Source organism: Rhipicephalus microplus, chromosome X, assembly GCF_043290135.1.
Source record: "Rhipicephalus microplus isolate Deutch F79 chromosome X, USDA_Rmic, whole genome shotgun sequence".
Lineage (NCBI taxonomy): Eukaryota > Metazoa > Arthropoda > Arachnida > Ixodida > Ixodidae > Rhipicephalus > Rhipicephalus microplus.
Genome location: NC_134710.1, coordinates 394,530,520 through 394,552,457, shown reverse-complemented (window position 1 = coordinate 394,552,457; position 21,938 = coordinate 394,530,520). Strand labels below are relative to the sequence as shown.

Sequence of the window (21,938 nt, the reverse complement as noted above, 5' to 3'; positions counted from 1 at the left end):
TGCATTTACTGAGAGGCATCAGGACAGGCCGCTATAACGTTTGTTGTCATTGAATGCGTCTGTTTTCAATCAATACAGCTGGCGTCAACCCTGTCCGCGGGGACCCAAACGACCAGACACAAGCTTATGCTGAGATACCTAGCCATGAACAGGTTCACTGTAATGGCGAATTCCACTGGTAGATCTGGATTGAGCGCCGAAATCTTGGTGCGATCACTCGGAGTGTACCAAACGAGATCTGCGAGTGGAACACGTGAATGCCCCGCGTGAGGTCTCCCCGGAAGTTTTTTACCTTTCTTCCAGCAGCCATGTTACGCATACGTCACTAAACTGGTACCGGAAACTGTTTCTTTTCTGCTCTCGACGTTTCAATGTCAATTGTGTCGCCACTGCAAAGCACGCATTTCGACCACGCAGTCTCGCCGAAAGCAGGGCTACCACTTTCTCATTTAAGGAACGTAAACAAGAGCACAGGATTACTAGACCACCTCAGAAAACGCTGAGGGCAACCAAGCTGCCCGACTGTACCGGAAATGACGGCAGCGCATTCTTGGAGTTCTGGCGAAATCCGTCTCTGCATGACGGAGCACGCGGAACGCTCCATCGCGGAGTGGATTGCTCTGAATCTATCATTGGAAAATGCGAACTTGCTCCGAATCTACCAGCGAATCGCGGATTGTAAGTTTCGACCAAGAAAACTTGCTTCCGCTCGACGACTGGAGCGAGAGAGAGAGAGTGAGAAAGGAAAGGCCGGGAGGTTAACCAGATATTGGCATCTGGTTTGCTACCCAGCGCTAGGGGCGGGGAAGTAGGGGCAAGAAAGAGGGGGTAGGCAGAGAAAAAAAACTGGAATTCGCCATAAAACAGTCAAACTAACATTGACGTTTCAGAATAGTCAATGAATAATGTTCGCATCTTTAAATTAGGAGATATAGTGTAACTGAGCAGTGCCTAAAAGTAACAAATTTATATCGGTGAAACAGAAAACCCTGCCCTCATTATAAGAGCACAGAAAAACACGATTGTGACTGTTTCTTGCTGTTTTAGTACATCAAAAAAACCTACAGTTGTGTAACCTCTCGTAATGGAACCACTACTTCTGCGGCGAGGGACTGAGTTTGAGTTTGAGTTTGTGTTTAGTTTATTTGCCACGTACAGTTATACAGTAAATTGCTGGGACAGAGGAAAAAAGCTGTACAAAACAGCTTGACAAAGCCCCATATCCCCATGGCAACTGTGGCAACAAAAACGGCAAAATCAAATTAAACACAGGACAGTTTAAACCAGCAGTGCATATGCTTTGCATCGGAACAAAAAATTTAAACAAGCTATAATAACCAAAAACATACATGCTATACATCGAAAGAAAAAAGTAATCAAGCGCAAAATCATACTACACACAAATTAATAAAGCATATTCAAAATAAAAATATTAGAAAGTATACGAACATTGTCATAATTAATTCCTAATTTATTTAGTATATTCCGCAAGCAATAACTTAATGTGTGAAAGCCATAATTTTTGCGCGGTCTCGGCACATGCCAATATTCAAAGTGTCGGTTTACAAATTCGTTAACTGAGTATGGATTGAACAACACACACACACACACACACACACACATATATATATATATATATATATATATATATATATATATATATATATATATATATATATATATATATATATAACCTGAAAGGTTTCTGTAGGGATGATACCTATGAACAAAGTTTTATTGTTGTTATTGCTTTTTATCACTGCAAATATAATAAAAAATAAAGAAAGAAGGAAAGAAAAAAAGCTGGTCCCGTTGATTCATGCTTGACCTTCACCCTTATTTGCCGCTACGTTCAGAGATTCACGCTCTACGGAGAAAAGTGCGAGCGTAACACTGGCGAATTATGGGTAAAAAAAATCATCGTGCGTACAACGAAGCACCAGCAGCTAAGCCTTCAGAAGCCTTTTTAGATAGATAGATAGATAGATAGATAGATAGATAGATAGATAGATAGATAGATAGATAGATAGATAGATAGATAGATAGATAGATAGATAGATAGATAGATAGATAGATAGATAGATAGATAGATAGATAGATAGATAGATCTCGTGTTCTTCATCCCCTGGGTGGTCAGAAGAACATGTTAAAAATATAACTAACTATCTAACTAACTAATAACTAACTTACTAAATAAATAAATACACTGGATACGTACACATATTAATCGCTTGACGTTTATCACTTTGCAATACTAGAGGCATTCGTGCATATGTCTTGAAGAAATTTTATCATGGGGCGTACATTAGCAGCACTTTATTCTGTCAGTTGCTGCTTTTTTTTTTCTTCGCGATTCTTCTTTAGAGCATTCTCATGAGCATTATACCTTTAGCGTTTTTTTTTATTCGTTTGAGATTTACATGAAGATCACTTTTTACTGCACTATAGATAAAAAAAATGTTTCCCTATTGTAATTGAGTGTATAGGTGTGAGGGTAAGCGTACTCTGTTGGATCAACATTTTAGTCATTTACTGTACAATTTCGTAGCTCGTTTCAAAACCGAAGCCACGTGGTAACGCGTCTAAAGGCTAACTAGCACTATGCCTCAAAAGGACGAATTCTGGGGGATTGGTTACCAACAATGGTTAGTGCCTAGATAGATTTTCGTGCAGTTAGGCAATCAAATCGAATCATATGCAACATGAATTTAGCATATTGTGACTACAGTGTGAACAAGCGCAGAAGAGGGTCCCAAGGTTAGAGGACCATACCGGGACCCTCTGTGCAGAATGATCAGATACAAACTGCGAAATATGCACAAAAATGTGAAAATATTTAAGTCAACCAAAACGCACACGCACACACGCAAGTGCAAAAGTTACCGAAAGTAACCTAACACGCATTAAATACGTTTTATGTCACACCTGAATATTCTGACTTACTGCAGTAAAAGGGACAGCCCGCCCAGTTCAAGCAGTGTCAATATGTGCAATGAATACCACCATGCAGCCTCTACAAAATAAGCACAATACTAGGGCTCACTACGTCGCTGTGGTGGCCGAATAGTTAGAGCGCTTTATTGAGGACCCGCAGGGCAAGGGATCGAACTTCGGCCGGGACGATCACATTTTTGATGGAACCGAGAATGGTTGAGGTCCGTGCACTGAGTTATGAGCACGTCAAGAAACATCAGGTGGTCGAATTTTCAGGATTCCCCCACAACGGCATCCCTCATAATCATGCTGTGACTGTCGGTTGCAAAGCCACGACAATTATCATTACTAGTGCTCGCTACGGCCTTTTGCGAATTTTGTGCCTAACAAATTGCGGAAAGTTCGCACATTCTATTTGTTTTCCATGACTCCCTTTGTTTTCCATGTTATCTTCTTAGACTATCTGTCTTTCAAAAATAACTGTGCATTCAATAACGAAATGTACTTGGAGACATGTGCTCCACCAGTCATCATGAGCCTCAAGACCCCTACCGCACTGTTTAAGCTTGAATAGTCCCTACAGCGGTTTATATTCAATCCTGCCCGTACACTTCAATTGATGTCTTTTTTGCTTTTTCTATTTTTCCTATTTGCTCATTCCTGAGTTGATAGTTGCAAATAAAGTGCAAACCAGTTGAACCTTTCACTTTTCTTTTTCTTTGTTTTTCCCTTTCAAGTCTCTCACTTAACAGTTTGAAGTACCTGTGCCAATTAGCTTTGTTGGGCAATTAGCTTCAATGGGTTGTGTCTAACAAAAAAAAACGAGGTTCTGATCCGTTCTACTTCTTTTGTCGTGCTAACTATATATATGCTCTTATTACATTATGTTGCCTTCTGGCAAATTGCCTTTCACCCTAATCATTAGGGTGAAAGCTTATCAGATAAAATCTCTAAGTTGAACGCCATCTCTAGACTCATGTATTTTCTATCATGAATTTTTTCATGCAGCCTAAATTCGTACAAATAAAATTCAGGGACCCTTAAATTTTTCCTATAAAAGTTAAACGCGTTAGTGATATTCTGTTTCTAGTGCATACTGCAAACACTTAGTGTATGAAAGCTTTTTGAAGTTGCCATGCACTCAGTAAGTGGCCTTTAGGGTGCAGTAACATGTGTGCCTTTTGTAATTGGTGACTGGCTTTAAACTACGAAGTCATCAGAATCATCCCATGTTTTGACGCCCGATGGCAATGTATGCTTGTAGCATTTACTATTTCGGCAATATTTCATGTTGTATTGTTAAGCCTGTATACAAGACGTATGTGTACGCAAAGTACAAAAGTTACTTTCACCGCGTTTCCAAGCAGTGGAAGTTATTTTCACTGTATTCACAAGCAGAGGCGGGGCTGTCTGTTAGAGCACCCGCTTTCCACACAAACTACTTGGGTTTGATCCCCACTCAGACCCAGAACTTTTTATTACTCAGTTCATTTGCATATTTCTCAATTTTTTGGTCCCGCAAAGATGATTATTCTTCGCTCACAACCAACGATTCCCACGCTGAAATTTCTGCGAAACGAGCTCTCTAACGGTACAGCATTAAACAAAAACACAATTCAGTGGTTAAAAGGTTACATTTTGAAATGTGGAAAATAGGTATGGAAATGTGGAAATAGGTATGGGGGTTTGTTTTGGTATTTATTTTTACAAAGCAAGAGCAAAAAATTGGGGGACCGTTAAGCTTCAGCTTTAAGAGTTGAACGCGATAGCGAAATCTGGCCCTTAGTGCACCCTTCATTCGCAATGTGCATACCTAGTGATATCTTTTGTTACATACACACGCACGCACACAAACACGCACACAGTAGATTAGACCAGCGCGCGCTATTATCGCCAAACGGGCTCATTTTCGTCACGACAGCTGTCGAAAAAAAATGCGTTAAAGGGGCCTTGAAACCCTTTTTCAAGTATCCATGGAATGAATTCACTAAAAGAGCTTATTGCCTCACAAATTCAACGCCACGAAAATTTCAAGAATCCGTCCAGTGCGAGTGGAGTTACAAAGGTTTGTCACATGCTGAAATTGCATTACCTCTTCTCTCGTCCCGACTAGAGCGCTGAAAGCTTAGCAGGGAGGGATGGCAGGGCAAAAAAACTACCGCGCCTTGTGACTTTTCTTCGAATGCGCGGCTCTCTCAGTGTGATCGCGCGCGTGCGCGTGAACGAGTAGTGACCTCCCGCGGTTATCTCGGTAACATGATTTTTCGGCCACAGACACACATACGATTTTTCGCTCACAACCAACGGGGCCGATACGGGCGGCGGGTTTTCTGCGACACCAGCTTCCTAAGGCTATCGCATTAAAACATCACCATGACTCCTACCAGCCTTGATAAAATGTGCTTAGTCATTGTCTTTTAGAATTTTCTTCGTGGGTCCTTAATACTTTTCAAAATTATGCATTCAATTACCTTTTCATTGGCTAATACTGAATGTGTACGAAGGGTAATAATGCGCATTGCTGGTTAAGCCAGATGAAGAAGACTGCAGGTTGCGTTATATGGATGAAATAAAGAAACACATGGACATTCCTGAAGACACATAATAAGAAGAAAACTCAGACTGTGCACTCATTGCAGTGGCCGTACTTTTAGGTTATGCAGTTTCAACCTTTAAGTGCATAATTGTGCCTTATGATTACGTGCAAACGCAGCCATCCTCTAAACTACAGGGCTGTCCTAGGCCCTTGTCAGTTGGTTTGAATGCCTCAATGGCCAGTAACTACCGCAGGATATTACCACAACCATCCTTCAGCACATGATAAAACAAAATAACGCTTCCAGTAGATACATTTTGTTTTCTTGTGGCGCCTACCGTTTTCGTAGTAGCATTATTTTCAGTGTTTTGTGCAGATGTTTACTTAATACAAGATTATTTAACGTGCTTTAACTTACTGCTCTTCCAGTCATGAGTGAAAACAATGCCTGCCTCTTTAGGCAAACTTCACAACTAAACGAATGGTGCTTATGGCAAAACCATCATCTACGCAGTGGGCTATAAATGCTTTGATACATTCCCTAGAGTTCTCCTTAACTTTGTTGCCGATCTGACTGAGTGGGGAATGCGTCATGTGCATACACATCGCTTTGCTATATCCTTCTTCTTACTTTTCTTCTTGTTGGCCATTCCTCTCATAAAGACTAAACAAGTCAACCCGGCAAAAACTAGATGTTAGCTCCCCTGCCTTTTTTTTGCTGCTTGTTTTTCTCGCGCATTGCAAAATACTCCTGGATCGAAACAGTTTCGTGCGGTTGCGAAGTGTGTCAGTTTACAGAACATGATGATGATGATTGATTTTATGTATTGAGCTTAACGTCCCGAAACGACGATATGATTATGAGAGACGCCATAGTGTAAGGCTCCGGAAATTTTAGTCACCTGGGGTTCTTTCACGGTTCACAGAACAACAATAATGAAAAAAATCATTTATTTGAAATTGCCCTGGAAACACAGTACGTATTTACACTGGCGTATGCTATACCATTACCAATGATAAGCCATAAAATGAAGACCGTCTGCGAAACCGAATACGAAGAAGGACAATGTAAAAGAGAAATGTGAGCACAGCAGGACAATATACAATAACGGAACACCGAAATGTAGAACGGCAGTGAGAAATACAGTTCACATGCAATAAAGCTCAAGGTAAGCTGCGAGACAAACGTAGAGAAAATGACTTGTTCAATGTGTGATACTGTGTAAAGACAACGTAGAGCTCGGAAGAAAAGAACTACGGCAAGTTATGGAAAACAAAGCTCAGTAATTTTTGCTGTCGCGCTAGTTGGTGCATAGCTGAACTTTTTATAGCTAAACCAGTTAAACTATGGAAAGCATCAAGACCAAGAAAATAAACGTTTTGAAGACATCGCATCCTGAGGATGATCTCCTGTTGGCAGAAGCCAGAAGTTGCATGAAAAGGACTACGCCATCTGGTAATTTTACGAGGAATCAGAAAACCAACGCAACTAAGCAGTCCAAAGGACCTTAAGATACCGTGAAAAACCTTGATGGGAAACATCAGGTCCATTCGATTTCGTCAGCAGGTAAGTGATGGCAATGATGGCAACAACAAAACATCTTTGGGCCCCATTTGCGATCGCTTAAGATTACTCAAACGCGTTATCTTATTTTTCTTCCCAGTCGGTCTACATATCCTCCTCCGTCACCCTCCGAAAACTTTCTGCCCCTCACCTGATTTTGCAGGGTCTTCTGAATCGGCCACCTTTGACTATGCTAGCATGTCATGTGACGACGACAAAAATTTTTATGATATGTGACGTCACGGTGACGTCTGAAGATGACCTCATTACGTAATGAGTTTATGCACCCCCCGTACTGATGCCTATGCCATGGGACACTCATGCACCGACGGTCAGTTTAAGTCTTTGACAAGCAATATAAAGTTTTCGCCAAAATTATTGAACTATGCTGGAACGAGATCACGAGGAAATTCTAGCACAGTGTTGTAATACATGGGATTGGAAATTTTCAGGGAACCACTCCGTGGAGTTACTTCTGATTTGAGAAATGACTTAAGAGTGTGCGAATAGTAAATCTTTGAGCTACACCAAATTGGAATTGAATAGTGATGACACCGGATCGAATGCGAATACAAATCGAATGGTTTTCGAATAGTAAGAGAACCACATTGAAGGCTGTCAAACACTGGTATTGCAACATTTTTTTAATCAGCCAAGAAATTTCACTGCATTTTACTTGAAAAATTATACACAAGTTTTAACTGAGGAACTTTACACTCACTTTACAAAAAATGACATTTAAATTATTTAGACGGAGTTAAGCTCGTATACAGCAAGAGCTAAAACCTTCGAAATGTTTTGCAACTGCAGGTTGAAACACAGCATTTTACTACAGAATTCAGCGCGGTACGGGACCAACAGCTTTTAAATAAAGGTAATACAAACAACGTTAAGCAAGCTTCATTAGTTAAGATTATCGTGAATGTCATGGTAGTGTTCTATTGTTATGTCATATTAAGCTAGATCACGTAGTAGATTCATGATGCTGTCACTCCCGGTTTACTGAAACTTTCAGCAAACACGCCTTCATCCTGTGACTAATATGGTGTCAATGGTCCTGTAAATACATGGCCTGCATGTATCTTGGTAATTCAGGGGTCAAAACCAGAAACGTTACCTCCCTCCCGCCTGTTCTAATGTATCATTCATTTGAGAACTTTTCGTTGTGGCTGATAATTTGAAAAATATTCGGTGTTTTGAATATAAAATGTCCCAAATATAGTTTTATTAGACAATAATAAATATTCAGCACAGAATCAAAAAGAATGCTAATGGACTTGCTATTCAACCTTTTCAAATATTTGTGGGCCCGAAGGAAATGTCATTTGTCATTTTATTGGCATGCCGAAGTCAGGGAATACATATTGCTTCTTAATAATAATTATTATAAAAATATTAGGAAGAAGAAGAAGAAGTTGCGGAAAGCAGTCGGTCTATCATGTGATTGTTAGCAATGATCGTCTAGTATTATAAATGTGGAAGCCTTAGATACCTTATTAAAAGCGAAAAGTCACCACCAACGGTGTCGGCAGTGTCAACACGTGTTATTCAGGCAAGAAATCATTACGCGGTTCCGGTATCATCACGTCACTGGTCACAAAGTTTTGTGACGTCACCAGGACGTTATTATATCCCACAATCGCTTGGTTATTGGTGGACCAATCGCTGAGGCACTGCAAAACCAGGTGACGTGTAAAAAACTTACAACGCTTCCGATCCCGGAGGCTGTGCGAAATACCTCAGGTGCATAAAAATTTCCCAAGGGAGAGGTGGGAAAGGATCACTACATCGACTGAGAAAAAGAAGGAGAACCAACCTCGGTGGAACAGTGATTACGGTGCTCATCTGCTGACACGAAGGTGGTGGGTTCGATCCCGACAATGGCGGCATCATTTCGATAAAGGCGAAATGGTGCACTATATGATGCCAGTGCAGGTTACAGAATCTCAGGTGGTTGAACTTTTCGGAGCCCTTCACTAGGGCGTCTCTCGTAATCATATCGCAGTTTTCAGACGTAAAAGCCCAAATAATATTTTTTTAAGAAAAAGGAGACCATTGCTTTATCCTTCATGTTATCTTAGGGGAATGCATATGGGACTGTGCAAGTTTTAAGAGCGGTTTCCGCACCCGAGGTTCAAAACGGCGAGCTTTAGCTCGCAGCTTTTACTACGAACGCCCCACACAAAATCGCCTTCGAGACACTAATAATGTAGATATCCCCGCTGATAACTCCACTGAAACATAACGTACGCTGAGCGTCAAAGCTAACAGTAATAATTCGCGATGTCATTTGCAAAATAAGGCAACCACGGTGCATTAGGCGTGCGTCCTGTGTGCTGGCGATGATGTGTTGGCGATAAGAAAACGTGAGTAACGTATTCGCTTTAATTCACACAACTACTCATATTTATTCCTGTAAGTACTAAGACCGCTTTCAAGCTCAAAGAAACCCAGAAAAAAGAATCTTGGAACAAAATGGACCAAAGTTTGGTTTGCCGACCACCAGACAGCCACTATGTAAATGCAGTTGCATTTAGCTCGAAGCTAAAATACGTCTTGAAGTAGTAATGTTCAAATACCGAGGCACGGATATAGCTCATTTTATTACTGGGCGACACAAGAAAAAAGGAAGCACGTGGAATGAAATCTTGAACAATTGAAACGGGAAGATTTGTGCGTCAGTTCAGGCACATAAAGCAAAATGAGTCGGGAGGGAATTTGCCGCCGTTCGAGCGTCGGGTATTTATTATACGCGGAGAAGGAAAGCCGTGCTTGTATTTTTGACTTACTCCTACCCGAATTTCCTCTTCACCTCGGTTGGCTCTCTGTCTCTATAGGAAACAAAAATTGGAAAAAAAATGAGGGAAACAGTGAGATCTGCGCAAACATGAGCGGGGGATATTTCTCTGGAAAGTCGCATGTGGCATTCAAGAGCCGAATCTCCGAAAGAATGCCATCAGTAATCTCCTCTCAGGACGTGGCTTTACATCACTGCTGCGAGTTGGGTCAAACTTCCATGTGCGCTGCGCGATAGCCACCTATTCTTTTTTTTGTTTACGATCCAACGTCTTTTCAATTCTTTATTTTATATATTTATTTTTGCCTTTGAGTTTGTTTAACTCTTGCACACGAGATTTCCAAAATGAAAACACGAACGTACGAGTGGGCACTGGGCAAATTAAAGCAAAAAACTCCGGCACAATTTGTTTTCACGAATCACGAAAAAAAATTTGACAGCGTGAGCGAGATAGGAGAAACGGAAAGACCCACGTTTTCTGCGGGTGGAGAGAAAATGCTACGCTCGTTAAGAGAAAGCCTCGGATTGAATTGTAAATGTTTAACTGTGGCTGCGTAGGCACAGAAATATGCAAATTTTTTCTCGGCCCCGCAAACAAAATATACTTTGGAGGGAGGTCAACAACTTGAACGCTCTCACGATTGCTCGAACAATTTGTTATGGATCAGCTCGTATTCATTAATAATTATTTATTTATTTACACCTTACTGAACGAGATCTTCCGAATTTCTGAGAGCGATTCGAGTTCAAAGCAATCACAAGATCATGCGCCTATACGAAATAACCACACCCAGGCGTATTTTGCTCCTATTATTATTATTATTATTATTATTATTATTATTATTATTATTATTATTATTATTATTATTATTATTATTATTATTATTATTATTATTGTTTCTCTTCTGAACGTGCTCCGCTATGCGCGCTTTGTATAGTACTGACTGTGAAACGATTTCATTATCATCGTTTCGCAGTAGTTCGAGCTCATGCACTTTTTTATATTATCTGTTAGCTGATAGTTTTTACCTTCTTTACAGTTCATGTTTCAAGATGAGGTTGTCAAACTGAAAGAGGACATTCACAAATATGACAAGGCAGAGCTAACGTTTGGTTGCACGGTAAAAACATTACCGTTAGGAATCTAGTGTACATGTCTTTTCTGGAAAAATGTAAGGGTGCTAAACGAGTAACTGAAAAGCTTAGCCAATCATGCGCAGTCGTCTTTCACGCCGAGAGCCTTTTCATGGGCCACAGATTTCCGATGTCTATACTTTTGACATGAAAGCAGTCATGCAGTTAAGAAGGGTTTATAGCAGAATGCTTTCTTAGCCATCGGTATCTCTGTTATCTAAAAATTAAAGAAAAAAACTACTTTTTTCGGGCAAGTGATCCGGGCTGTTTTTGTTCCGGTGTTTTTTAAAGTAGGTGTAAAGGATCTTCAATTTCCTTTTTTATATAGCACTATCAACGTCACAGAACTTCTGCTGAAATTGTATATGTTATCGCTGTCATTCATTTTCCGTTAAATACATACATGTGTTAGCTGCAATAAAATAGCATGCTATGTTGCAGTCGTTGTTACGTGTGTTCGAAAACAAGTATTCAATGCAGTACACATGCTTACATTACGTCCTACGTGAAAAACGACAACACGAGAGGTTCTGAACGTGCAGTGCGAAACAAACCCGAGAAAAATACTTGTCCGTAAGAAAACTATTCATAAAACCCATATGGCCGACTCCGTGGCCATACCAAGGCGGCAGCCATACAAGCTTCCTACTGGATCACAGATAATGCCCGGAAAGGGGCTCTGGCTGGTCCGCCGATAGTTAACAGTGGGCGCGAAGGGCAAAAAGAAAACTTACAAACCTATAGCACCACAATGAAAACGCTTTTGTTGGGCACTAAGCGTTGAAGAGTGCTCTGATATCCGAATTTCGCTCTACGTGTTTCATTTTGCACAAAATTTAGGGCAAAAGCTGAAAGCCACAGGGAACGTTTTTAAAGGAGATCACAGTATGATCACTCAGCCATGAGCAGAAGTTATGCGAGAAACCACAAGTTTTTTTAAGCGCTTTGTACGCATAAAATATACGCCAACAAATTAAAATTACATAAGTTGTGCTGTATACGGCATATGTCGTGATTCTCTTTTGAAGGTAGATTGTGCACGGGCTTCAACTCTGCCGGTAACAAACTCAAGAGGCTGTGACTCGAGCATTCTCTTTAAAACCTTCTCGGCAGCTGCTTCCAATTTTCGCTGCCGTATATATTCGCAGCAGAGGAATACGCAACCTCCTTAGACCATTTAAATGATGCACACCCGCGTGGTAACACCCAAGCAAACAGAAAGGGCCACCAAAGCAGACCTCCGAAAAGTTGAAAACGTGCTGTGCCGCACGCAGGCCAAGCGTTCGATGTATCTGCCACGTATTGGCTGAAATGCGTGCGTCCATAGAGAGGCCGCGGCTTTTGGCGACAAAGGAGAGCGTCCGACAGTTTAAACCCACTTAGGGAAAGAATGGAGGAGTTCCTTTGTTTTGCCGGTTTCCTTCTCGTTTCCTTTTTATTCTTCTACCCCACTGTCAATATTCAATTTTGGGAACAGGGGGCATTCCGGCGGAGACAGAACAAGGCCAGGTCATTGATATCGAACGACATGGGCAGCGCTGGGCGAGCGCAAAACTAAGTCGAGAGAGTTGAAAGTGGGCACGGACGTTCGGGGGTGGCGGGCTGACTAAAGTAGGAGCTTCGTATAGCCCTATCCGAGATACGCGGGGCTCGTGACAAAGGAGGGGCGCTTCTGCTCTTCGAACGGACAGCACGCACGTCCAATCTATTCGTCCTCCCCGAAAGTGCCTTGCCCAAGTTGTTCCCTCAAAAGCATGACATCGCTTATGGTTGGGGCGGGTGTATGAAAGACGGACACGTCATGAGGCACGCACTATAACTAAAAGCGCTTCCTCCACACACTCAATTTGGCCTTTTTGAAGTCGTCGTGCGCTACACATTACATTTTAATTTGATGCATTTCTTAGCCAATGAAAGGGAATCGACTCTTTATGTCTATCTTGCCGCCTACGTCTGGAAGCTCTTGTAGTCATCTCCGGAATTTATTATCTACTGAAGTTTAATAATAATAATAATAATAATAATAATAATAATAATAATAATAATAATAATAATAATAATAATAATAATAATAATAATAATAATAATAATAATAATAATAATAATAATAATAATAATAATAATAATAATAATAATAATAATATTAATAATAACAACGTTGTGCAAACTCCACTAGTTTTAATGCAATAGCTTCAACGAGCTTACTTTGCGAAAATTCCAGCGTTGGCATCGGCATCGTTGGACGGGATCGAAAAAGCATACTCTTGTCTGTCACCAAAAAAAAAAAAATCGAGAAACATGCAAATAAAATAAAGAATATAAACTTCCGGGTCTAGTTCACAATCAAAACCAGGCCATTTACGATGAAAATTGGTGTTCTACCTCACAGCCATGCGTCTTCTTTGATACACAGTGAAAATAACTACCGCTGCTTGTCAATGCATTGAAAGTACCTTTGATAATTTACGAAGACACGCACCCTTTATACAGGCTTTACAATAAAAAATGTAGTATCACGGTAATATTGTGTGGTACTAGTGTACATTGCCACTTGGCAACAGAACATGTGAATATCATTACTCTATAACAACTTTGTTGTTTAAAGCCGCCCACTCATTAAAAAAGGCGTACATGTTACTCCACGTATTCCATTAAGATCACGTAGTGGGTGTACAGCAAATTCAAAAACATTTCACGCGCATAACTGCTCATGATTCAAAGCATGCTACCCATTACACAGAATGCAGCCATATGCGAAAGCTTCACAGGCACAAGCCACTTTAAACTTTATCGAATACGTTGTAGTAATCCCTATTTAAAACTTCCACAATAACATCATGCAATAAAAAGAATGCACGAAGTGTTTCAAGTACGCACTAGCATAGCGCTATCACGTTAAACTCTCAATGAAAAAGCAGCAAGGGTTCCCCACTTTTTTCTATTCCTTCTTCGCATCGCAAACTTTTCGCTAATCCCCAACGCTGCCGGCGCCGGCACCACATCATCTTCCACACGGGCTACTTCACGCCATCACATTAAAAATGGAAAGACTATTCTAATTTGTCATAAGGTGACGCAGACTGTGAATAAGCTGTGGCGCATACCTGCATCCAACGGGCCGCAGTTTGCGGGTATACGTGCCAAACGTGACTGATAGCAGGGATTTGTGACGTACACAACAGCGAAGACACGTTATTCATGTAGTAACCCGTGAATCGCGTTCGCCATACGCTCATGCACCGTTTTGCCAACTTTGGCACACATACTTCTTTTTTTTTTCATTATTCTCTCTTTCTTTGTTACGGCATTTATTTATCTAATTTCTCGCATTTCAATACTGATATGCTCTACTCTCTTCCCTTCTTCCTCCATCCCTCATCTCCCAATAATCCCTTCAATTTTCTACCACCTTGCTGTAGGGTACTGAACAGCGATAATGCATGACCCCGCTCCAGTGGTTTAGTGGTTAAGGTACTCGGCTGCTGACCCGCAGGTCGCGGAATCGAATCCTTGCTGCGGTGGCTGCATTTTCGACGGAGGCAAATATTTTGTAGGCCCGTGTGCTCAGATTTGGGGGCACGTTAAAGAACCCCAGATGGTCTAAATTTCCGCAGCCCTCCACCACAGCGTTTCTCATTATGATTTTGTAGTTGAGGGGCGTTCAACCTCACATATCAATCAATCAAGGCTAATGCATGGTCCGTCAGCGTGCTTGGTCCATCAGAGTGGTAAAAACCCTCACCTTTGGATTGTATGCTTTACGTTCGAACTACGCCACCTGATTGAAAATATTTTTTTCCTCAAGATTTTCTCCTTTTCTTTGCCTTTATTTCTGTGTGTCTCTCTGTTTCTTCCTCTCTTTCGTTCTTCGTGCTCCTTCTCACTCTCAAATACATCCTTCGCTTCGTTCCGCTAAAAACAAAAATAAATCGGCGCATATGTCCGGGGAGCGAAGTAGACTATATATGAATGAGAGAACGAAGAAGTTCTCGAAAAAAGCGCGGGGCAGTCTATGATGCTGATAATATTGGGTCATGGCATTTCACGCCAAGTTATAACCGGTTTGTGGTTAAAATCCTGGCGCAAACCAAACTTCAACACAGGTACTATGCATGCAACCTAATTATTTTATCATAGAGCTACAACAGTTTTTGAATGTGTTTCAGAAAAACACCTTAGGTAAGCTTCATGTCAAGTGAAGGTCATAGGGGTTGTGGTTAGAGCTCTCGGCTTTTGTAACAATGAATCTTCAAGCTAAAGTCTGGTATTGCTCAAACTATATGACAATGAAGTGTTCACCTATGATATGATCATCGTGGCATCATAGCGTACACTTGATTGAATGAAGGTAAAATTAACGTGTCTGTCTAACGTGGTGCCGGCCGTATACGTCAGACCATGAGCTACGCTTCGCACGCACGTCTAATCAGCGTGGCTGGAAAGCTCACGATACGTCCCAAAGCACTAAATTTACACAATGATATTCATACATCTTGCAACAATTGGATCGAAGCAAAAAATCCGGCTCACAGTGCCGCACAGTGACTCCTTCGAATAAAATCGATTGCCAGAGTGCGTGTGATCTCTCGAATTGTTTGCGAACCAAGTCTGGGATTATAGACTTCCGCATACCACCTCTCTCCTCTAAAATTTGTGTGTGTGTGTGTGTGTGTGTGTGTGTGTGTGTGTGTGTGCGTGTGTGTGTGTGTGTGTGTGTGTGTGTGTGTGTGTGTGTGTGTGTCGTGAAACTCACTGACCATATGCGAGTCTGTGTTATTCTTGCAGACTAAAACCTTGGTGATCATAGCGTACTAGTGAGCCTGGCTGAGCTTAAAATAATGTATAAATACGATTTATTTTATTCATTATTTCATTTTTTAATTACAACATTAGTTGCGTTTACTTAGCGTATCCATGGCACTGAACTTTGTCTCATGGTGAAGTTATGTATTTTACGTAGCATTGTCGTCAAAGTGCTAATATTCGCTTGGGCTTGCTTTTTGTTGAACTAAGTCTAAGAAAAATCAATCCGAAAGAGTTCAAGACAAATTTCACGCTTTTTGTTGTTTTCTCTAAGTTAGAGACGATCCCTCGCACTCTCGCAAATATTGCCAGGAGAAGCGTATTCTGAAGAAACAGCCTTCAAGGTAATAGTTTGAACATGAAAGGGTTGAAGAGCTCGTTTCACAGAAATTTTGGTGTCAGCGCCGTTGGTTGTCAGCAAAAAAGCACCATATTGTGCTTGACGGAGAAACCGAGATAGGTGAAAATAAAATAATTAATGAAAATTTTGGGTCAAATTGAGGATATAATCCGGGTCGTTCACGTGGCAAGCGGGTAATTTCCCGCACAGCCACGCGTCTTCTTTTCTTTCATGGTATTTATTATAATGCGTATGTAAATGTATGTAACATTGATTGATATGTGCGATTTAACGTCCCAAAACCACCATATGATTATGAGAGACGCCATATGGAGGACCCCGAAATTTTTACCACCTGGTGTTCTTTAATGTACGCCCGAATCTGACGACGCGGGCCTAGAATCTTTTCGCCTCCACCGAAAACGCAGCCTCCGCAGCCGGGATTTCACCTCTTAGACCTGCGGGTCAGCAGCCGATATTCTTAACCGCAAGACGACCACAGTGGGTAAAATTAATCATTTGCTTTGGTGTAGTATTGTATTAATTCAGCCACAATAATCGCATAAGTACTGCACAGGCATCCAAAAGCTTACATACATATATAATTAGCAAGTCCAGAAAAAAGAGCAAATGTTATTCAAATCATGGTAAGGAGCAGCGCCTTATCGAGATGGGGTGCCAGTCTGGTGTGAAGTTCTTCATAAATGTCCTTTATATGAAGACTTCAGCAGTCGTTGGTTCTGCATAATGGTCTTGCATGGGCGTTTTCTACAGACTTTGCGCTCCCATAAGAAAAAAAACATATCGAAGGGCACTTTACGAAGACATGTTGGGATAAGGTAACGTATACATATGGCAAGGGAGTTTATTTCAAAATCTTTTTCGAAAGTTTCTTGAGGGATATCTGCTGTGAATACAGTGAAAATTGATTTCTCGGCTTGGAAACGAAGTGAAAGAAACCTTCATGGTTTACCTAACACATGCGTGCTGTATACATGTTTCACAATACAATAAATATTGCTGTAATAATGCCTAGTACAAGCGTACATTGCCATATGGCGTGTGAACATGTGATTAAAATAATGACTTCATGGTTTAAAGCATGTCACCCCTTACAAAAGGCACACACATTGCAGCGCCGACTTCCTCAAGGCCACGTAGCAGGTGCAAAGCAAGTTCGAAAAAATTTCATGCACTAAGTGCTAGAAGTATGAACTAGGGATAGGATATCGCTATCGCATTCAACTCTTAAAGACGAAGCTAGAAGCTCCCCCAATTTTTCAACTTACTGTGTATACTCAGGCGAAAAACCTTAAGCGCCTCATGGAAAGCGGAATGCCGCAACCCATTGGTGTTGAACACACATGTGAGGCGAGAATCAAAACACGCGGTAAACGTTATCATCATCATTATTAGCAGTACCAAAATCACCGTCATTGTAAATCAATAGTTACTTCACATATGAAGTCATATATATATATATATATATATATATATATATATATATATATGTATATATATATATATATATATATATATATATATATATATATATATATATATATATATATATATATATATATATATATATATATATATATATATATATATATATACCTAATAATGATACAATACAAGGTAAATGTAGAGAACAGCCACAAACGAAATGTGGTAAACGAGTAAGGGCTTTCGCTGTCAAAGTCGTCATCAGAGACTCCCAGGAGGTTAACTTTTTAAATTTTTGGGGCCCCGTCATTTGCACATTGTATGAACCTGTTTAGCAAGGTAAATCACTCGTTACAACAGATGCCACATGTATTGGCACATTTTAGCATGTTCTCGGCCTTACGGATTATTGTAATATAGATGACTAAACTTGCACGTTGAAAAGAGTAGAGACTCGCAAACTTTTGTCTGAGGGTGTTGTCGCTGAGTGGAACACTGGGAAACAATAATGAGCAACAGTAATCAGGCTTTCATATGCAAATGAGCCTTGTATCTCCACACTATTAACCTCTGAATCTGATATCCATTACTGACAGTTGAACTCACTGCAATGGTTCTGTTTCGAAATATATTGTTCTTACTTCTTCCTTTCTTTGTTTCTTGGGCACGTTTCTTCCTTGGACTTTTCAGTTCGCATCCTGCAACTGCGTACGGTGTTAGACATCTTATTTCTAACTAAAAAAAATTTACCAATGCCAATGGCAATGCAGTCTAACAGGACATTTCCTCAAGTCACGTAACTTTGACTACCGTATTTATTTGCATGCTAATAGCCCTAGCTGTTCAGCTCTTACACACGCATTGTAGTAGAGCTGGCTATCTGCTTAACGGAACCAGCTGCGCGGATGAAGTGGGCTGCCACTATTTTTTATATCATCACTTCGCCCAATAAAAAATGAGTTGTCGGTTCAGGAGTCCCAACCTCAGGCATAACTAGTTATACAGTACAGTTTAAGGATATCTGTGAGCTACCCCGCCTTTGGCCGACATATGTATCGCTCGATCGGCTATTTGAAGGCGAAGAGAACGTATTATTTGCATGCAGACTATGAATATACTGATTTAGGAGTGTATGTCAATATAGTATACGATAAATGCTTATTAACTGTTCCATAAGTCTGTCGTTTACGTCTTACCTGCAGCATGCGCCACGTGTGGGCTCGAGACGAAGGTTGATGCGGCGGGCCATGGTTTAGGCGCCAGCATCATAACACGATGAATTTCTTTTCATGCGTTCAGTGAGCCGTTCTTGATAGATTAACGGCGCATAATGCTGTAGTCGGAAAGCGGTGGATGAAGTTGCCAAATCACTCGAATATAATTGTAGTCGTCCTGGTTTTATGTTTCTTAATTTCAGATAAAATAAGAACTACCGGAAGAGCTCCTCACACTAATGTACTCTACGATTACGCTCAGTTGGTTGGCACTCAAAAAAATAAAGGGAAAAATGAGTTCCTTAATACCTAGAACAGAAGTAATTTATGTGTGAACTGTTGCTGTGTCTTATGCCTCACACGAAAGCTCAGAGTCGGATGCAAGCAAAAAAAAAAAGTAACGGATGAAACATGCACGAAAAAGCTTGAAGTGCAGGCTGGGAAAAATAAGTCGATGGATTACCAGGTTAAATGTCGCAGCCAAATTCAGTGAAGAGCCAAAAATGGTGTGCATGTCTGGGATAGTGTGCAGCATAGACCATTGACCACGCCTCACATATACCGCCATGCAGCCACGGGGCCTGTTGATATCAATTAGCCGCAATGCCAACTCAGATCTGCGCTCTCAGATGAAAAGGGTGATGAAGTGAGGTAGGGACTTGCGCACAGAGTTATTTGCGCTGACAATTTGAACACTGCCAGAAATTTTGAAATGATGGAAAGTTTGGCTTCAATTCTATTACTTTACGCCTCGAAACAACGCCAACCATGTAAGACATTTCACAATGGGAGAGTGCTGATTAATAGTACTCCTCGCAAGGAGTCCTTTAGCATGCGCCCATATCTGAGAACATGGGTGTTTCTACAATCCGCATTTATCTAAATGTAGCCTCTAGAAACCTCCTACATCGAACTTCTTGCATGTAGCTCACAAACACAACAGCAGAGTCATTAAGCTACCGCAATGAGCACTTCCCTGCTATGATCATGCATCCGCGTATGCGGAGAAGCCTAGAGAAAACTCTTGCGCACCACAAAGAAGGAAGCATTACGACATGTTGGTTGTCACACAAACTTGATTTAAAAAAAAACATCAAAGCAAGCAATAAACCGGACAAGCCTTAAAACAGTGAAACGGAACGATTACGAAGACTGATTAGGTTGCACCTAGGTTTTTTTTTTCTCGGCCTTAGCTACTTCATGCCAGTAGTTTGTAGGTTTAGGCTAGGTTTCTGCTGGAATTTAGAAAGGTTATGCTAGGTTGTTTCGCTCTTTTCATTCATCTACGGGCTCGGCTACGTTGGAGTAAAGCAAACAAACGGGGCCTGCATATATTATTGAGAAGTGGTAATAGTGGCAACTTTTGCATTTATGATGCATATATCCGTTTATGATGCTGACAGTTCTTTCGTAGGCCGCACAGCACATACCGGTATGCTGCAAAAGTAGCTGCTATAGCCTTAACACCTTCACGGTTAAAAACGAATTCGCGGCGGACATCGCATCCACTGCAAACTGCTTGTATATCTTCCTGATGAATTACCAAGGAGAAACGAAAGTTCTGGTGGAAGGATATGTGGGTGAACAAACATGGGAAATTGGGACGTGCAGACATTAAATATTCCCCACATTTGTATTGGTAAAATTTGCTCTCACAGTTTTTTGCAGCAATTTATCAGAGCATAATTATCTCATATATTTGTGCCTGAATGCAATTGCCAAGACTTCAAACAGCTTCTCGACGTTCCATGGTAGAGTGACCGCTAGCATGCAATAGCAACGTCGAATCGAACACAAACATTCTGGTCTTTCAGTTCGAGCCAATTTTGAACATCGGCAAATGCCGACAACCAGGAGCGTGTGCGTCAACAAATGCGAAGCAGGCCCTTTGGAGGAAAACCCTTCATCTCTGCCGCACCCACCTATCCAACCTCTGCGATGGACGAACTGTGTATATCACGAGCAAGGCCTGAGGAGCTGCGTCCAAGGCTGCCGTAGATGGCGCGGAACGGTGCCAGTACGCCGCGTCCCGAGTCTCCATCCTTCGAGCGCGCACTGCCAGCCACCACCAAACGCCGGCGCAAGTGAACGGCTTTCTTCCGGTAGAGCTGAGAGCCACGATAACGAAGCCATGACAGAGCTGTCCATGTGTGCCCCCTCCTTAACTCCTCCAGGACGAAACCCGCCTTCAATGACGGCCCTACGTTATCGGTGGCACCCGCGCCCTGTAGTCCGGAAATAACGGCAGTACAAGCTCTTGCGCTCACACGCACACACACACTCGGGCAGGAAGAGATAATCGATCATGGAAACGAAGCCACCTCCCGCTGCTCTCAGCTACTGCCGAGGTGACGAAGAAGGCCAGGCCAGCCTTCAAGACCCTGCTCGCCTTGTCTTGAGAACACTGAATGATCAGGGACCCCGCAGGCTGATACACTCTCGAGCGTCACCGGACATTTGGTCGGCTGGCTTCCGCATTTTTGGCTGATACGTGCGCACCAGACTGGTCCGGACATTGTTTTGGAAACAACCACACTATATTGACGTTCCCCGTTGCCGATCAAGATGCGCGAAAGAAAAGAGCGCGGTAATTAATGCGTACGATATATAACAGACTCTATGGTCTGATTGCTGCATCTTGTGTTCTGTTTGAGGAGGTGGTAGATTTGTCTGAACACCTGCATGCGGCACTCAGTGGCTTAATGGCTCGCGCTGCTGAGCATTATGTCACATCTCTGGCAGCCCATTTTGTTATTTCGGCACGGTTCCAGTAGTGTCCGAAATTATGATTTCCGCGATGAACAAACATCTTTTCGCGAGTCTTTAAACAACACTCATTGTCTTGAAATAAGTTTTTTGTGAAGCGACTCCGGCTAAACCTAATAAGGCTTTTCCAACTCAGTCCAGTGCAGTTTGAGGACAGTGAGGCCAACCCAAAAGCAGCAATAATAAATTAGGTAGTAGTGGGGCTGAGGGTCTGGGATAGTGCACAAATGCGACTTCACAACATTGGAAGCTCTTTTTTTTAAGTAAAGTTTTTTTTTCTCTCGGCTACACAGCATCACTACCTTTCGTCAATATAGCTTAATACTCACGGCCCTCTCATTTCTGCCGTTGCAGTACTCCCCTCTTTTTGTTTTTGTCATCTTCAAGTAAGCCTTGGTACAGCT

The 21,938-nt window shown here is 41.5% G+C and overlaps 1 long non-coding RNA gene across 1 annotated transcript in view; it reads right to left on the bottom strand.

The window, feature by feature from the left end:
• The window catches only part of LOC142776455 (uncharacterized), a 193,235-nt gene extending 172,403 nt beyond the window's left edge, over positions 1-20,832 (bottom strand). The window contains exon 1 of the long non-coding RNA XR_012887550.1: positions 20,691-20,832. This is a non-coding gene — a long non-coding RNA (uncharacterized LOC142776455). The remainder of the gene's footprint in view (positions 1-20,690) is intronic.
• Positions 20,833-21,938: the final 1,106 nt, after the last annotated feature.